Source organism: Tamandua tetradactyla, chromosome 22 (genome assembly GCF_023851605.1).
Source record: "Tamandua tetradactyla isolate mTamTet1 chromosome 22, mTamTet1.pri, whole genome shotgun sequence".
In the NCBI taxonomy this organism is placed as follows: domain Eukaryota; kingdom Metazoa; phylum Chordata; class Mammalia; order Pilosa; family Myrmecophagidae; genus Tamandua; species Tamandua tetradactyla.
In genome coordinates this window covers 25,062,597-25,077,403 of record NC_135348.1, presented here as the reverse complement: position 1 = coordinate 25,077,403, position 14,807 = coordinate 25,062,597, and the positions used below count along the sequence as shown (strand labels likewise).

Genomic DNA, 14,807 nt, shown 5'->3' with positions numbered 1-14,807 from the left:
CATCATGATTGGATTCTGCTAATGATTCGCTTAAATGAAGCCAGGTTCTGGGGGATAATGTTTTTGACACCTTTGCAGAGTTTTGTGGAATTAGGAGGTATAGGGATGTTGCTAGCTGTTGTTAGATACACTGTATACATTGATGAGGGAAAGGGATGAGCTGAAGGCTTCAGATGAGATGCTTACACACCTTATAACAGATGTAAAAGTTTCTGATGAGTGCCCTAAAGGTAGATGTAATTTCCTGTAGCTACAGACTTGAGATCTCTGAAAATCAGACTCAGAGTTTCATTGTTAGGGTAGCAACTTTTCAATATAAACTGAAATAAAAAGCTTGCAAGGTGTCTGCCTTTAAAGTGAGGGCATTGATTGGAAAGGAGTGGGACCCTGAAAAATGGGATGGCAACATATGGATTGACAATGATGGCTGTGGATAGGTAGAAACCCCAGATCATTCTGAGTCTTTCATAGATAACTCTTTAATAGTCTGCCCTGAGGACAAAGTCATCCCACCTCCAGACTGCCCTGAGGAGTTGGCCACGCAACCTACAACCGAATGGATTAACCCTGAAGTGATGAATCCTATTTCACCAGATGAAACCGCAATAAATGTCCTGAAACAATTAGTTTGGAAGATATTTCTAATTCTTTTCATGACCCCACCACCACCACCCCTCATTTCTTCCAGACCTGTAACTAGGTTAAAGTCCCAAAAGGCCGCAAAATGTAAGGTACAAAGTGTCACCCATGAAGAAGTACAGTATACTCCAAAACACCTGCCTGAGTTTTCCAATTTATAAAGACAGAAATCAGGGGAATGTGTGTGGCACTGGATTTTAAGGGTGTGGGATAATGGTGGGAGGAATATAAAGCTGGATCAGGCTGAATTTATTGATACAGGCCCACTAAGCAGAGATTCTGCATTCAATGTTATAGCTTGAGGGGTTAGAAAAGGTATTAACAGTTTGTTTGGATGGTTGGCTGAAACATGGATCAAAAGGTGGCCAATATTACCTGAGGTTGAAATGCCAGAACTATCCTGGTGTAATGTAGATGAGGGGACTGAAAGGCTTACAGAGATTGAAATATTAGAGGGTATTTATCCTGGAAAGCCTGCTCTTATACCCCAGGAATGTCCGGAGGATGAACCTTTTTCCAGAACAGTGAGAAATAAATTTGTGAGACTAGCACCATTATCCTTGAAGAGCTCTGTAGTTGCACTTCTCTGTAGGTCAGATATTACTGTGGGAACTGCTGTCAGTGAACTGGAATCCTTAAACACAATGGGGATGACCAGATCCTGAGTTGGCAGAAGCCAGGTGGCAGCACTTAATCACCAAAAACAAGGTGGGCATGGCTATCATAATGGACAGCAGACTCAAAGCAGGAGTCAAAATAATCTGGCTTATAGAGACTTATGGCATTGGCTAGTAGATCATGGGGTACCTAGAAGTACAATAGAGGGGCAGTCTACTAAATTCTTGTTTGAGCTGTATAAGCAAAAGAGTTCTAGGTCGAGTGAACAGAAGTCTAACTTAAATTACAAAAACAAAGAATCATGGCCTCTTAAGCAATTTCCAGACTTGATACAGTTTACAGACCCAGAGCCCTTTGAATGAGGGGGAGGCCAGGTCTCTTTAGAGGAGGACCCTGTTACACTTTTTATACTGTTAATCTTCCTCCAAGCCTTCCCCAAGGAGACCAATGGCCATCTACCAGAGTAACTATACATTAGGGAAAAGGAAATGATCAGATATTTGGGGAATTATTAGACACTGGTTCAGAAGTGACACTAATTCCATGGGGACCCAAAGTGTCACTCTGGTCCATCAGTCAGAGTGGGGGCTTATGGAGGTCAAGTGATTGATGGATTTATAGCTCAGGTTCATCTAACAGTGGGTCCAGTGGGTCTGGGGGAAATAATAACAGTGGGAAATAATAGCAATTCTGTTGTCATTTCCTCAGTTCCAGAATGCATAACTGTAATAGACATACTGAACAACTGGCAGAATTCCCACATTGGCTCTCTAACTTATGGAGTCAGGGCTATTATGATAGGAAAGGCCAAGTGGAAGCCACTAGAACTGCCCCTATCTAGCAAAATAGCAAATCAGAAGTAATACCAGATTCCTGGAGGGATTGCAGAAATTACCGTAACTCTTAAGGACTTGAAGTTGCAGGAGTGGTGATTCCCACCACATCCCCATTCAACTCTCCTATTTGGCTTGTACAGAAAACAGATGGGTCTTGAAGGATGACAGTGGGTTATTACAAACTCAAGCAGACAGTGACTCCAATTGCAGCTGCTGTTCCAGATGTTGTATCATTGCTTGAGCAAATCAATACACCCCCTGGTACCTGGTATGCAGCTATAGTTCTGGCAAATGCTTTTTTTCTCAATATCTGTTAGTAAGGACCATCAGAAACAGTTTGCTTTCAGCTGGCAATGTCAGCAATATGCTTTCACTGTTGATATACCTCAGGGGTATATCAACTCTCCAGCCTTATGAAATAATCTTGTCCACAGAGACCATGATCATTTCTCGCTCCCACAAGACACCAAACTGGTCCATCATATTGATGATGTCATGTTGACTGGACTTAGTGAGCAAGAAGTAGCAACTACTCTAGACTTCTTGGTAAGGCATTTGTGTGCACAGGATGGGAGATAAATCCAACAAAAATACAGGGGCCTTCCACCTCAGTGAAATTTCTAGGTGTCCAGTGGTGTGGGGCATGTCGAGATATCCTTTCTAAGGGGAAAGATAAGTTGCTGCATCTGGCCCCTCCTACAACCAAAAAAGAGACACAATGCCTAGTTGGTCTCTTTGGATTTGGGCAACAACATATTCCTCATTTGGGTGTGCTACTCCAGCGCAATTATCAAGTGATCAGAAAAACAGATAATTTTGAGTGGGGACCTGAACAAGAGGAGGCTCTGCAACAGGTCCAGGCTGCTGTACAAGCTGCTATGCTGCTTGGACCACATGATCCAGCAGATTCAATGGTGCTGAAAGTGTCAGTGGCAAATAGAGATGCTGTCTGGAGCCTTTGGCAGGCCCCTATAGGAGAATCACAATGCAGACCCTTAGGATTCTGGAATAAAGCCTTACCATCTGCTGCAGATAATTACTCTCCTTTTGAGAAACAGTTTTTGGCCTGCTACTGGGCCTTAGTAGAGACTGAACACTTAACCATGGGTCACCAAGTTACCATGAGAGACTTGAGTTGCCTGTCATGAGATGGATGTTGTCTGACCCAGCAAGCCATAAGGTTGGCACAACAGCACTCCATCATAAAATGGAAATGGTATATACGAGGTAGGGCCAGAGCATGTCCTGAAGGCACAAGTAAGCTACATGAGGAAGTGGCCCAAATGTCCATGATCTGCACTCCAGCTGCATTACTTTCTCCTTCACAGACCATAGCTATTGTCTTTTGGGGAGTTCCTTACAGTGAGCTGACTGAGGAAGAGAAATCTATAGCCTGGTTTACAGATGGTTCTGCTTGATATGCAGGTATCACCTGAAAGTGAACAGTTGCACCACTGCAACCTTTTTCCAGGATGTCCATGAAGGATAGTGGTGAGGGAAAATCCTCCAGGTTGGAAGAACTTTGAGCAGTGCACCTGGCTGTTCATTTCGTTTGGAAGGAGAACTGGCCAGAGGTGCATTTGTATACTGATTCATGGGTTGTTGTTAAGGGTTTGGCTGGATGGTCAGGGACTTTGAAAGAGCATGATTGGAAAATTGGTGACCAAGACATCTGGGGAAGAGGTATGGGGATAGGTCTTTCTGAGTGGGCTAAAAACATGAAGATATTTGTGTCCCATGTGAATGTGCACCACAGGGTGACTTCAGCAGAGGAAGGGTTTAATAAGCAAGTGGATAAGATGACCCATTCTGTGGATACCAGTCAGCCTTTTTCCCAAGCAAGTCCTGTCATTGCCCTATGGTCTCATGAACAAAGTGATTATGGTGGTAGTAATGGAGGGTATGCATACTTCCACTCACCAAGGCTGACCTGTCTACAGCCACTGCTGAGTGCCCAATCTGCCATCAGCAGAGACCTACAATCACCCCCCGATATGGCACCATTCCCCAAGGTGATGAGCCAACTACATAGTGGCAGATTGATTACATTGGACCACTTCCATCATGGAAGGAGCAGCGATTTGTTCTAATTGGGGTAGACAATTTGCTTTCCTTCCATGCAATGCTTCTGCCAAAACTACCATCCATGGACTTACATAATGCTTTATCCATTGTCATGGTATTCCATACAGTATTACTTCTGATCAAGGAACCCACTTCATAGCAGATGAAGTGCAGGAATGGGAATATGCTCATGGAATTCTCTGGTCTTACCATGTTCCCCATCATTCAGAGGCAGCTGGATTGATAGAAGGGTGGAATTGCTTTTTGAAACTCAATTATTGTGCCAACTAGGTGGCAATACCTTGTAGGGCTGGGGTGATGTTCTCCAGGAGCCTGTATGTGCTCTGAATCAGTGTCCACTCTATGGTGTTGTTTCTCCCATAGCTAGGATCCATGGGTCCAGGAACCAAGGGGTGGAAATGGGAGTGGCGCTGCTCACATTACCCATAGTGATCCACTTGGAAAATATTTGTTTCCTGTCCCTGCAACCTTGAGCTCTGATGGTCTACAGGTTTTAGTTCCAAAAGGGGGTGTGCTTCCATCACGAGAAACAGCAATTCTATTGAACTAAGAGAATTGAATCTAAGATTGCCATCTGGTCACTTTGGGCTACTCATGCCCCTAGATCAACAAGCCAAGAAGGGGATTACTTTACTGGTTTGGGTGATTGACCCTGACTATCTGGGAGAAATAGGACTGCAATTACACAATGGAGATAAAGAAGAGTTTTCCTGGAATATAGGAGACTCCCTAGGGTGTCTCTTAGTACTACCATGCCCTGTGATTAAACTCAATGGAAAACTGCAACAACCCAATCCAGGCAGGACTACCAATGGCTCTGAAGCTTCAGGAAAGAAGGTTTGGGTCACCCTACCAGGCAAAGAACCATGATCACCTGAAGTGCTTCCTGAGGGTAAAAGGAACATGGGGGGAATAGGTAGTGGTAGAAAGTAGTGATAAATATGAAGTATGACCATGTGATCAGTTACAGAAATGAGGACTGTAATGCTATTTTGTTCCTGTTATACTATTTGAGTTGTAAGATATTCAGTTTAAAAGTGAATATTAAGGCCTTGCACCCTATTCTGGAGAGATTTAATGCATTTCCAGTTATACACGGGATAGTCGAGTATTGTTAGGCAAGGAAAAAATGTGTTAATTATTGTTTTCTCTTTAGAGATTAAATATTGTTTAAGGTGATGTGTATAGCTGCCAAGTTGACAAGGGGTGGACTGTCATGGTCAGGTTCATGTGTCAGCTTGGCCAAGTGGTGGTGCCCTGTTGTCTGATCAAGCAAGTGCTGGCCTGACTGTTGCTGTGAGGACATTTCATGGACTTAAATCATGATCACATTGGCTGTATCCACAGCTGATTGCATTCATAATCAGTTAAAGGGAGTGTCTTCTGCAAGGATTGACACTTAATCTAATCACCAGAAGGCTTTTAAGGAGGATTCAGAAGAGGCAGTCACTCTTTCTGCTTCAGCCAGTTAATCTCTCCTAAGAGTTCTTGAGGACCTTCATCAGAGCTGCCAGCTTGCAGCCTGCCCTACAGATCTTGAACATTACATCACCACAGTTACATGAGACAGTTTCATAAATTTTATATTGATGGATCTCTCCTGCCGATTCTGTTTCTCTCAAGAACCCTAGCTAATACAAATCCTTACAACTCACACAGAGCCAGGTATACTTCCTTTCATCATCATCCTCCAACATGGTAAACCTCATAATTCACAGGACATAGTGTAGAGTATTCAGAAGGGTTTGACTTAGTGTTGGGGAAAAAATAGCCCTAGAACAAATGCTGATTTAGGTCCCACTTAAGAAATCTTAAATGTAAGACCCAAAAACATTCTACTATTTCCATGAAACTTAACTGCAACCCAGAACAAAGCTCATTAATGGTTACAACAATGCAAAAATATTCAGCACACAACAACAGAAAAAAAGATGGTCAAATTCACAATGAATGGCATTCAATAAATGGGTGCACACAATACAATATGACATGTAATGAGGAGAAAAATTGTTTAATAGAAAGCCACTCAAATAATGGCACAGGTAATAGAATTACTACAGAAATACACTAAAATTGTCATAACTTTATCTCATATGTTCAAGAAGTTACAGGAAAGAAAAAGCATGTTAAATAGAGACATGGAAGATAAAAAGAAGCATATTTCAAGAAGGCAAGAATCTCACCTCCTATTCTCTCTAAGGGCATTCGGTATGGTGAAATGATAAAACCAACATTGAGCAAAGCAGATTCAGGACAAAAGCAGTATCAGGACAAAGAGAATTATGAACTTGCAAAAAAAAAACAAATAACAGATAAATATTGTTATACAACACTAAAGCAACCAAATATATATGCAAAAGTTCCTAGGAGAACCTGATTTTAAAAACAAAAATAGGAAACAAGTGGCAGATTTAAAAATACATGAGGGGTCAAGTTCAGCAAAAAATAAGACAGGATGAAATGGAACTGAACATTATAAGCAATACACTTGTTATAAACCTTTTTAGTTGTGAAATTTTTTAAAAATGCAGAAAAATTCCTTCGATGATCTATGCTCTGGGAAAAGAAAAGCAGGAAATCTACTTGTTTTCATATTTTGGAATGATATTTTGCCTCAGATAATTAAAGCCAAGCTCAAGTACCTGAAACCAAGGCCTATCAGTGCAGTACTAAACATACAACTGCCAAAGTTCACAAATATCTAAAGACCCACATTTCCAATTAAGTAGATAGTATCCTGGATTTGAGAACACATCCCCTGAACAAATAAATCTGGAAAATGCTGTACCTATGCCATCATATTAAGAAACAGCAATAAATCATTTTAACAGCTCCTCTGCTGTAATGTAGCACACAGACAACACAAAGAAAATGTTTTTCAAGTCACAAAAGAGGTATTCAAAGAAGAATGTCAAATCGGAGAGCTTGGTAGAAAAACATTGCAAAAATATATAAATTGTTATGAAAGGTTATTTTTATACAAACTGTCAATTGTAATGATGACCAGTGTAAATACTTGAAGTTAGAAGCAACATTTATAAAAGCTTTCATAGCCAATTCCACAGGTGAAATCAATTATGTTGAAGAGTAAAGACACTCTTAAAGAGCAATAAATTATCTAAAAACACTGTCAAAAATTGACTAAAAAAATAAGGCATTGCCAGTCCTTTTATAATGCAGCTAGTTGTAAAAATAAAAGTTAATCTGGTATTTTTATTTCCACTGTTCTTGCAATAAACTTTGTACAAACCCACTAAAATAAGATGTTTATGAAGATAAAATCATGTTAAAGAAATCATGCTCACTCTTTTATTTCTGGTTCTTAGCAATGCTGTTACACATCTAGGAACATTGTCAGCTATGCCTCTCCATCTCCAATGTCTCTTCTCTGCCTAAACTGCATTCATTCTTTAAGTCTCAGATGATAAACTGAGAATACGTCAGCCATCCTCCCCCCAAGACAGATTAATTAAGTGTACCCACAAAATATACATGGGCAGTAGCCCCCTCTGCTCACCCCTAATACAGTACAAAGCACACTGACTTGTCATTTATTGTTTATGCATTTGAGGTCCCCCCATTTTGCAACATACGCAGTGCACACACACAATTGTATCCTGAAACATTTCCTTTTCCTTTTTTTTTTTTTTTTTTACTGCCCAGACCAACAGGAGTGCTCAGTTTTTCTATTAGTTGGAATACTGGTTTAAGTTTTATGTTTGAATCCCTTTTGATGTTTTTCCGAATTGATTCTCACTTCGAGCACAGAAAAGGTGTGTAATTTAGTTTAAATAATTACCATGAAAAATATTTCTGGACAAAGCTTCACAACAGCATGGGATCAAAGCTGAGAAATGTGTCCATATTAGCCTTCTTTGTAATATTTGTCAGAGACTGGGTCATATTCTTCCATTATATTCTGAAAAAAAGTTCATTCACAGTGAGTCCCATTGTAATAATTGTTGGGAGAGATTTCTAAAGCCCATTCCACCTTAGGCAAATTTCCCTGAAAGTCACTGTCACGCTGACCAAGCACATGTAATAGTTTATTGTTTTCATTTTTTACATATTGACAAAGGTAGAGAGAGATTGCACCAGCCCTTTTTTTCGATTATACTAAGTGAATTGCATTGTAGATTCCCAGTTAAAATCGAATGTTGGGGCCATCCTGGCTTTTGGTCCATTCAGATATGAATCAGTAACATTTAGGGATATTTAAGACATGATAACACAGTCTTAACCAAAAGCAGAACATAAGCCATTTCAAAACCTCTCAGAACCAGTCGTGTAACCATGGGAACTAGCCAGATGCAGCTTGCTAGCCAAAATGACCAGTTTTGATTTTCTAGATCCAACATGAATTCATGAGACAATTGAATTTAAAGGAAAAATTTGATATATAACTTGAGACCATGGCTTAAGTACGGCTGCTCTTAATTGCCTTAGGCAGAGAGACAAGTTGTCTGTAGGAGTAGAGTGTCACCCTATGCTAAGTGCACACAGCACACCCACACTTTCCTCATTTGCCCATTTTGATGCACTGAATATAATTCTGTAGGTTCTATGGCCCTCATTCTGCAGGTCCTCAGCACTGGAAGTATTTTGGAGTCTGGAGGGCTCCTGGGAGCACTCTGGTTGATCTAAGGGAGGAGCACTAGAAAACCATGGCCACATCCACTTCATTTCCCCAACTGTATTCCCCTCTTCCTCCAATCTCTCACACAAACACACATACTCAAAGTATATAAAAGTTCAGAAGAAGAACCTTGATAAGGCAAATTATCTTACTGATACAGTTCTCAGTGTATCTCTGGGAGCCAACATCATCCTGTGAAGTGAGTTTATTGAAGGGGTAAAAAATAGCTGAGTTAACCTCTTCTGGTTAAAGCTGGTTTATGATATATTGCTGAGCTATAAAAAACAGTCCTACAGAAGCACTTTACAGCAAGCCAGCCTAAATATTCCCATGAATTCCCTCTCTGGTTAACCTAGATCTAACCCACTGTTCTAAGAGACAAGGAAAACAGCTATGTTATCTTTAGTCACTGCCGTAGAATGCCATGCACGTATGGTGAGGTGTGTGGGCCATACATCTGAATAGAAACAGAGAAAAAAAATACTGGAAAGTGAAATCTTGGCTTCTAACTGTGCCATCTTGGAGAGTCATTAAATTCCCTAAGCATTGGGAGTGCAAGGGTAGTTCAGTGGGAGAATTCTGACCTGCCATGCGGGAGACCTGGGTTCAATCTCTGGCCCATGCACTTCCCAAACAAAGTAATCAACAAAAACAAACAAAGAAAGAAAAAATTCAGCAAATGGTGCTGCAATTATGGGTACTCACATGGAAAAGAATGAAATGTGACCCTGCCATACAGCATACAAAAAAAAAAAATTCTCCTAGCACCAATTTCTACCCATCTGCAACTAATTATCTTACCTGAACCTCATATAAATACTCTGTAAATTGATTAAAAGTTTATAATTAAATATATCCTATCTTTCTTTCAAATATATTAAGTTGTCAGCACCAACAGATGCCTTTTATAATACTGTGAAAATCATTCACATATTTTACCCAAGAAATAAAACTGACATATTTAAGGAAACTATTTGAATATATATTAATTTCCTCTTGATTGGTGTGTAGTTTGCTAACTGCCAGAATGCAATACCAGAAACAGAATGGCTTTTAAAAGGGGGAATTTAATAAGTTGTTAATTTACAGTTCTAAGGCTGTGAAATTGTCCAATTAAAACAAGTCTATAGAAATGTTCAATCCAAGGCATCCAAGGAAAGATACCTTGGTTCTAGAAAGTCAATGATGTTCAGCATTTCTCTCTCAGCTGGAAGGGCACATGGTGAACATGGTGGTGCCTGCTAGCTTTCTCTCCAGGCCTCTTGAGTCATGACGCTCCCTGGGAGGCGTTTTTCTTCCTCATCTCCAGAGGTCTCTGGCTGGTGGAGTCTGTGGTTCTCTTGTCCTTCTGTAGTGGTCCTGCGGCTCTCTCCTCGTTCTCAAAAGGTTGCTGGCTGGTGGACTCTCTGCTTCGTGGTTCTGAGGTATTCTGTGCTCTCTCAGAATCTCCAACTGAGTCTCCAAAATATTTCCTCTTTTATAGGATTCCAATGAACTAATCAAGACCCACCTGAACGGATGGAGCCATGTCTCCTTCTAATCAAGTTTAATACCCACAATTGATTGAGTCACATCTCTGCAGAGATAATCTAACCAAGTTTCCAATATGTAGTACTGAATAAGGATCAGAAGAAACAGTTGCTCCCACAAGATTGATTAGGCTTAAAACATGGCTTTTCTAGGGTACACAAATCCTTTCAAACTGGCACAATTGGGTTTAAGCCTCAATAACAAGAAAGAAGCAAGAGAATACATCATAAAACACCAAGATACTGCTCAGGTGATCATGGAATGGAAGAGTTTGCCAGAAAAACTAAGGTGTGCTTGAGAAGGAACTCTGAGCTTCAAAATTACAGTATTATATCATACCATATAGAAGAACTCAGAAAACCATAAATATATTCAACTTGGGCTTGCTATTTTTCCAAAGAAAAATGAAAGAATATCACAAGAAAGTCAGAAACAAGTAATCACAAATCACTGTAGCTACACCACAGAGTGAAAGTGATGTCAGGACCAATTTTAACTAAGGTTTAATCATTATGCTTACATTTCTCTGCAACTAGGAAGCTGCCCCAAAACAAGAACACAAGTTTTGCTTAGAAAAAAAAGGAACTTTAAATGGAAAAAATCAGCAAAGAAGTAATGTAAATAAAGACAAAATGAAATTATTTCAGCACTTTTAAAAAGGAAAAAAGAGAAAATTCATGGGAAATTAAACATTAAACACATTCATTGACAGCTTGCTAAATGCTCTATCTGCTGCTTAAAATTCTTTGAGCTTATTCAATTTTAAGATGTTTTATTCTAGTTCAAAAAGTTATGATAAAATGTTAATTTTATTAATATAATTTATGAGAGCATAAATTTTTCTTACTTAAAAATTTTTATCACATTCTCAAGATAATTTCTATCCTTTTTTTAATGTGTCAGACAAAATTACTCATGCATATGCAATAAAAATATATAATTACATCCAAAATATTAAACTACACTTAATCTGTACTTTACAAGTAAAATTTCTCAAACAGACCAGAAGCAACAATGAAAACTCTCTTCTGACTAAAATCATTGTGTTTATTTCTTGACCCTTTTAAAATTGTTGTTATAAAAAGTGTATAAATGAACACATACATCAAACAGATACTGAAACCTCCAAAGGTCATTTCCTGCTTTGATTGGTAATAAAAAATTCAAGGCAACTGTCAGAAAATAGCTATCACAGCACCAAACCAGGCTGACATCAAAGAAACTGTTGATGCTATAGTTATTTTCAAAGAAAATAAAATAACTTAATTGGGGTTCTAATGCTACTGGGATCCCATATAACCATCTTATTTTGAGAAAGACAAAGAGGAACTAGTTGTTCTTCTAGTAGCACATCAGAATTCACAGTGGTCATTAATTTTCAAGTGCTGTTCCTCAGAAAAGACATAAATCTCTGGAGGTGTCTTTATGATGCAACATCCAAAGAGTTCTCTACTCCTACTCACTCCACAACTCCCCACCATCAGTGATAGCCAGTATCTACCCTGAGAGCAAAGGACCATTCAGGAATTTAAGAAACTGGAGACTCTCAGATATAAACAATAGAGTATGGAGGTTGAGGCAAGAGCATAGAGAGTCTGGAAGATAGGCTAAGACATTTGGTCTTGAATAGAGAGGGCCTGGGGAACTAGGGAGCTCGCTAAAGCAAGATGTGTGTGACCTTAGTAAAATAGGACATGTCATCTTTTCTGAGAGTGAGTGTGTAATCAGGGGTTTGAGAACAGTGAAAAAGATTTGGTGTAACTGCTCTCATCAATATTCTAGAGTCAAGAAAAGTTAAAATAGGAGATGGATTCACAGTGAGGACACAACCAAAGGGAAAGAAGATGATGCGGCATGAACCTTGGTCCAAAACATATCATTACTTTCTGTAACAAACCTTAGTTTACCTGTGTTCTGGTTTGAAATGTTATGTACCCTAGAAAAGCCATGTTTTTTTTTATCCTAAATGCAGTTTGTGAGGGTCAGCCATGGTTTTTTATCCTGATCCAATTTGGTAGAGTGGGACCTCTTGATTAGGCTGATTCCATGGAGATGAGACAACCCAATTATGGGTGTGACCTTTTGAGGAGATGGAGATGTGACTCTGCTCATTCAAGGTGAGTCTTAATTAGTTTTCTGGAGTCTTTAAGAGAGCTCAAGTACAGAGAAACAGCTCAGAACAGACACGGACACAGACATTTGGAGATGCTTGTAGATATACAGAAGCTCAGAAAGGAGGCCACCCAGAACCAGGAAAGGAAAGCAATGAAATCCTGGAGCAAAAAGCCAGCAGACACCACCACGTACCTTCCCATGAGATGTTAAGCAACCCAGATTTAAAAAATTGCATTACTTTCTACAACAAACCTTGGTTTAACTGGTAGTGGAGAAAGCTGATACTGGGGTTATCCAACATCAGAGATTAGCAAGGCAATTGAAATGTTGAAATGGCAAAATGACTAAGTATGGTCCAGAGAAACAAGAGAGGCCAATGAAGATTACAAAGTGCTGATGAATAAAGTTGACATGGGAGGAAAGTGTGAAGAGCTGGAGCTATAATACTGTGAAATAAAACACAAGAGTCATGGTCATCTGAGCATTTGCAAACCAAAAAGACTGCACCAAACTAAAGCAAACCAAGTGGCAGACTGCACCAAAACACCCTTTCCAAATACAGCACAGAAAATCAAACAGGAATAACCACTCTGAGCACATTTGAAGGAAAAGTTGTAATGGAACATCAGCAGACAGGTAGAAGGTGATTCTTTATAGTAGGAATAAACAGAAAACCTTACCCTCCTCTAATCAATCACCTGAGAACCACTTTGGTCCACAATAAATTAACAAAATAGAATTGATTTTAGATAGATCCATAAAACTGCACAAGATTTTCATTGTGCAATTCACAATTGCTATCATTCCCAAGGGAAACACCAGTTATTAAACCAGTAGGACAGTATAGCATTCCAACACCTTTCTTTCCTTTATGAACCTGAATTAAAATTAAGTGTTACTTTTCTGAATATCATTACCTTTCCTTTATAAGCTGATATTTTAACTAAGAAAAAATTATACAGCAAATGATCAGCAAAAACAGACTTCTTATCAAAATAAAGCATTAGGTGTGTTCTGGTTTGTAAAGTTATATGTACCCTAGAAAAATCATGTTTTAATCCTAATCCCATTTGGTAAAGGTAGCCATTTCTTCTAATCCCTATTCAGTAGTGTATGTTTGAAACTGTAATTACATCATCTCCATGGAGATGTGATTTAATCAACAGTGGTTGTTAAATTGGATTAGGTTGAGGTGTGTCTCCACTCATTTGGGTGGGTCTTGATTAGTTTCTGGAGTCCCATAAAACAGGAAACATTTTGGAGAATGATGGAGATTGAGAGAGAGCAGAACGACATAGCCACGAGAAGCAGCCAGTGACTCTTGGAGATGAAGAAGGAAAATGCCTCCCGGGGCACTTCATGAAACAGGAAGCCAGGAGAGAAAGCTAGCAGATGATGCTGTGCTCACCATGTGCCCTTCCAGCCAAGAGAGAAGCGCTGACTGTGTTCACCATGTGCCTTCTCACTTGAAAGAGAAACCCTGAACTTCATCGGCCTTCTTGAACCAAGGTATCTTTCCCTGGATACCTATGATTGGAGACTTGTTTTAATTGGACATTTTCTTAGCCTTAGAACTGTAAACTAGCAACTTATTAAATTCTTTTTAAAAGCCATTCTGATTCTGGTATATTGCATTCTGGCAGCTAGCAAACTAGAACAGTGTGAATCAAAGCTACCATCTTTTCCAGCTACTTACTTTTTTCAATATATAAATTAAGTCATCTGAGGTTAACCTATTGTTTTTTACCAGCCCATTACATTCTCACCTCATGAGATTTTACTAAGGAAAACAAGAGATATTGAATCAATATAGACTCCAATAGAAAAGTACATGCATCTATGAATAACAGTCTAGCATTTGCATAAATATTCTAATGATAGACATTGCAATCAGTGATAGAAATATCTGGGAATGCTTAACCATTTTAAATCTATCAAATTCTTATTGCTTATATTTTATTTATTTATACTGTACAGCAAACATTATTTGTAGAGCATATCCCATCAGCCAATCATTTACATGTCCAACTGCCATGGTTTAAAAAAATATTCAAATACATACAGAATAATGGCAGAATAAGATGCAAGAAAAATATAAATATGTTTCTTCTCACAAATATATATATATATATAAATCGCCTGTACTCTACAATTCATGATGAGTCTAGTAGTTAGCAACAGGTATAATGTCTTTTCTCATAGAAAAATCCAAGGCAGGATGAAATGAGTGCCTCCTTACCAAGACTAAGAAGGTGGTAAATGGAATGGAACTTAGAGATCATGTCCAGAGGTTTTTAAGCCTAGTAGGTCCACAAATGGACACCAGTCCCTGAAATTACACATAGAAT

At 39.1% G+C, this 14,807-nt stretch overlaps 1 protein-coding gene across 7 annotated transcripts in view; it reads right to left on the bottom strand.

Moving 5' to 3' along the window:
- INPP4B (inositol polyphosphate-4-phosphatase type II B) overlaps window positions 1–14,807 on the bottom strand; it is a 934,219-nt gene that overhangs the window by 702,682 nt on the left and 216,730 nt on the right. For 3 of the 7 annotated variants that reach the window (XM_077139955.1, XM_077139941.1, XM_077139950.1), the window contains one exon: window positions 7,978–8,097. The exons of 2 other annotated variants lie outside the window; for them this stretch is intronic. The gene's annotated coding sequence lies outside the window, so the exon portion shown is untranslated. Of the gene's footprint in view, window positions 1–7,977; window positions 8,098–8,943; window positions 9,033–14,807 lie in introns of those variants that run through there. 2 more of the 7 variants (XM_077139944.1, XM_077139942.1) reach the window with 2 other exon arrangements.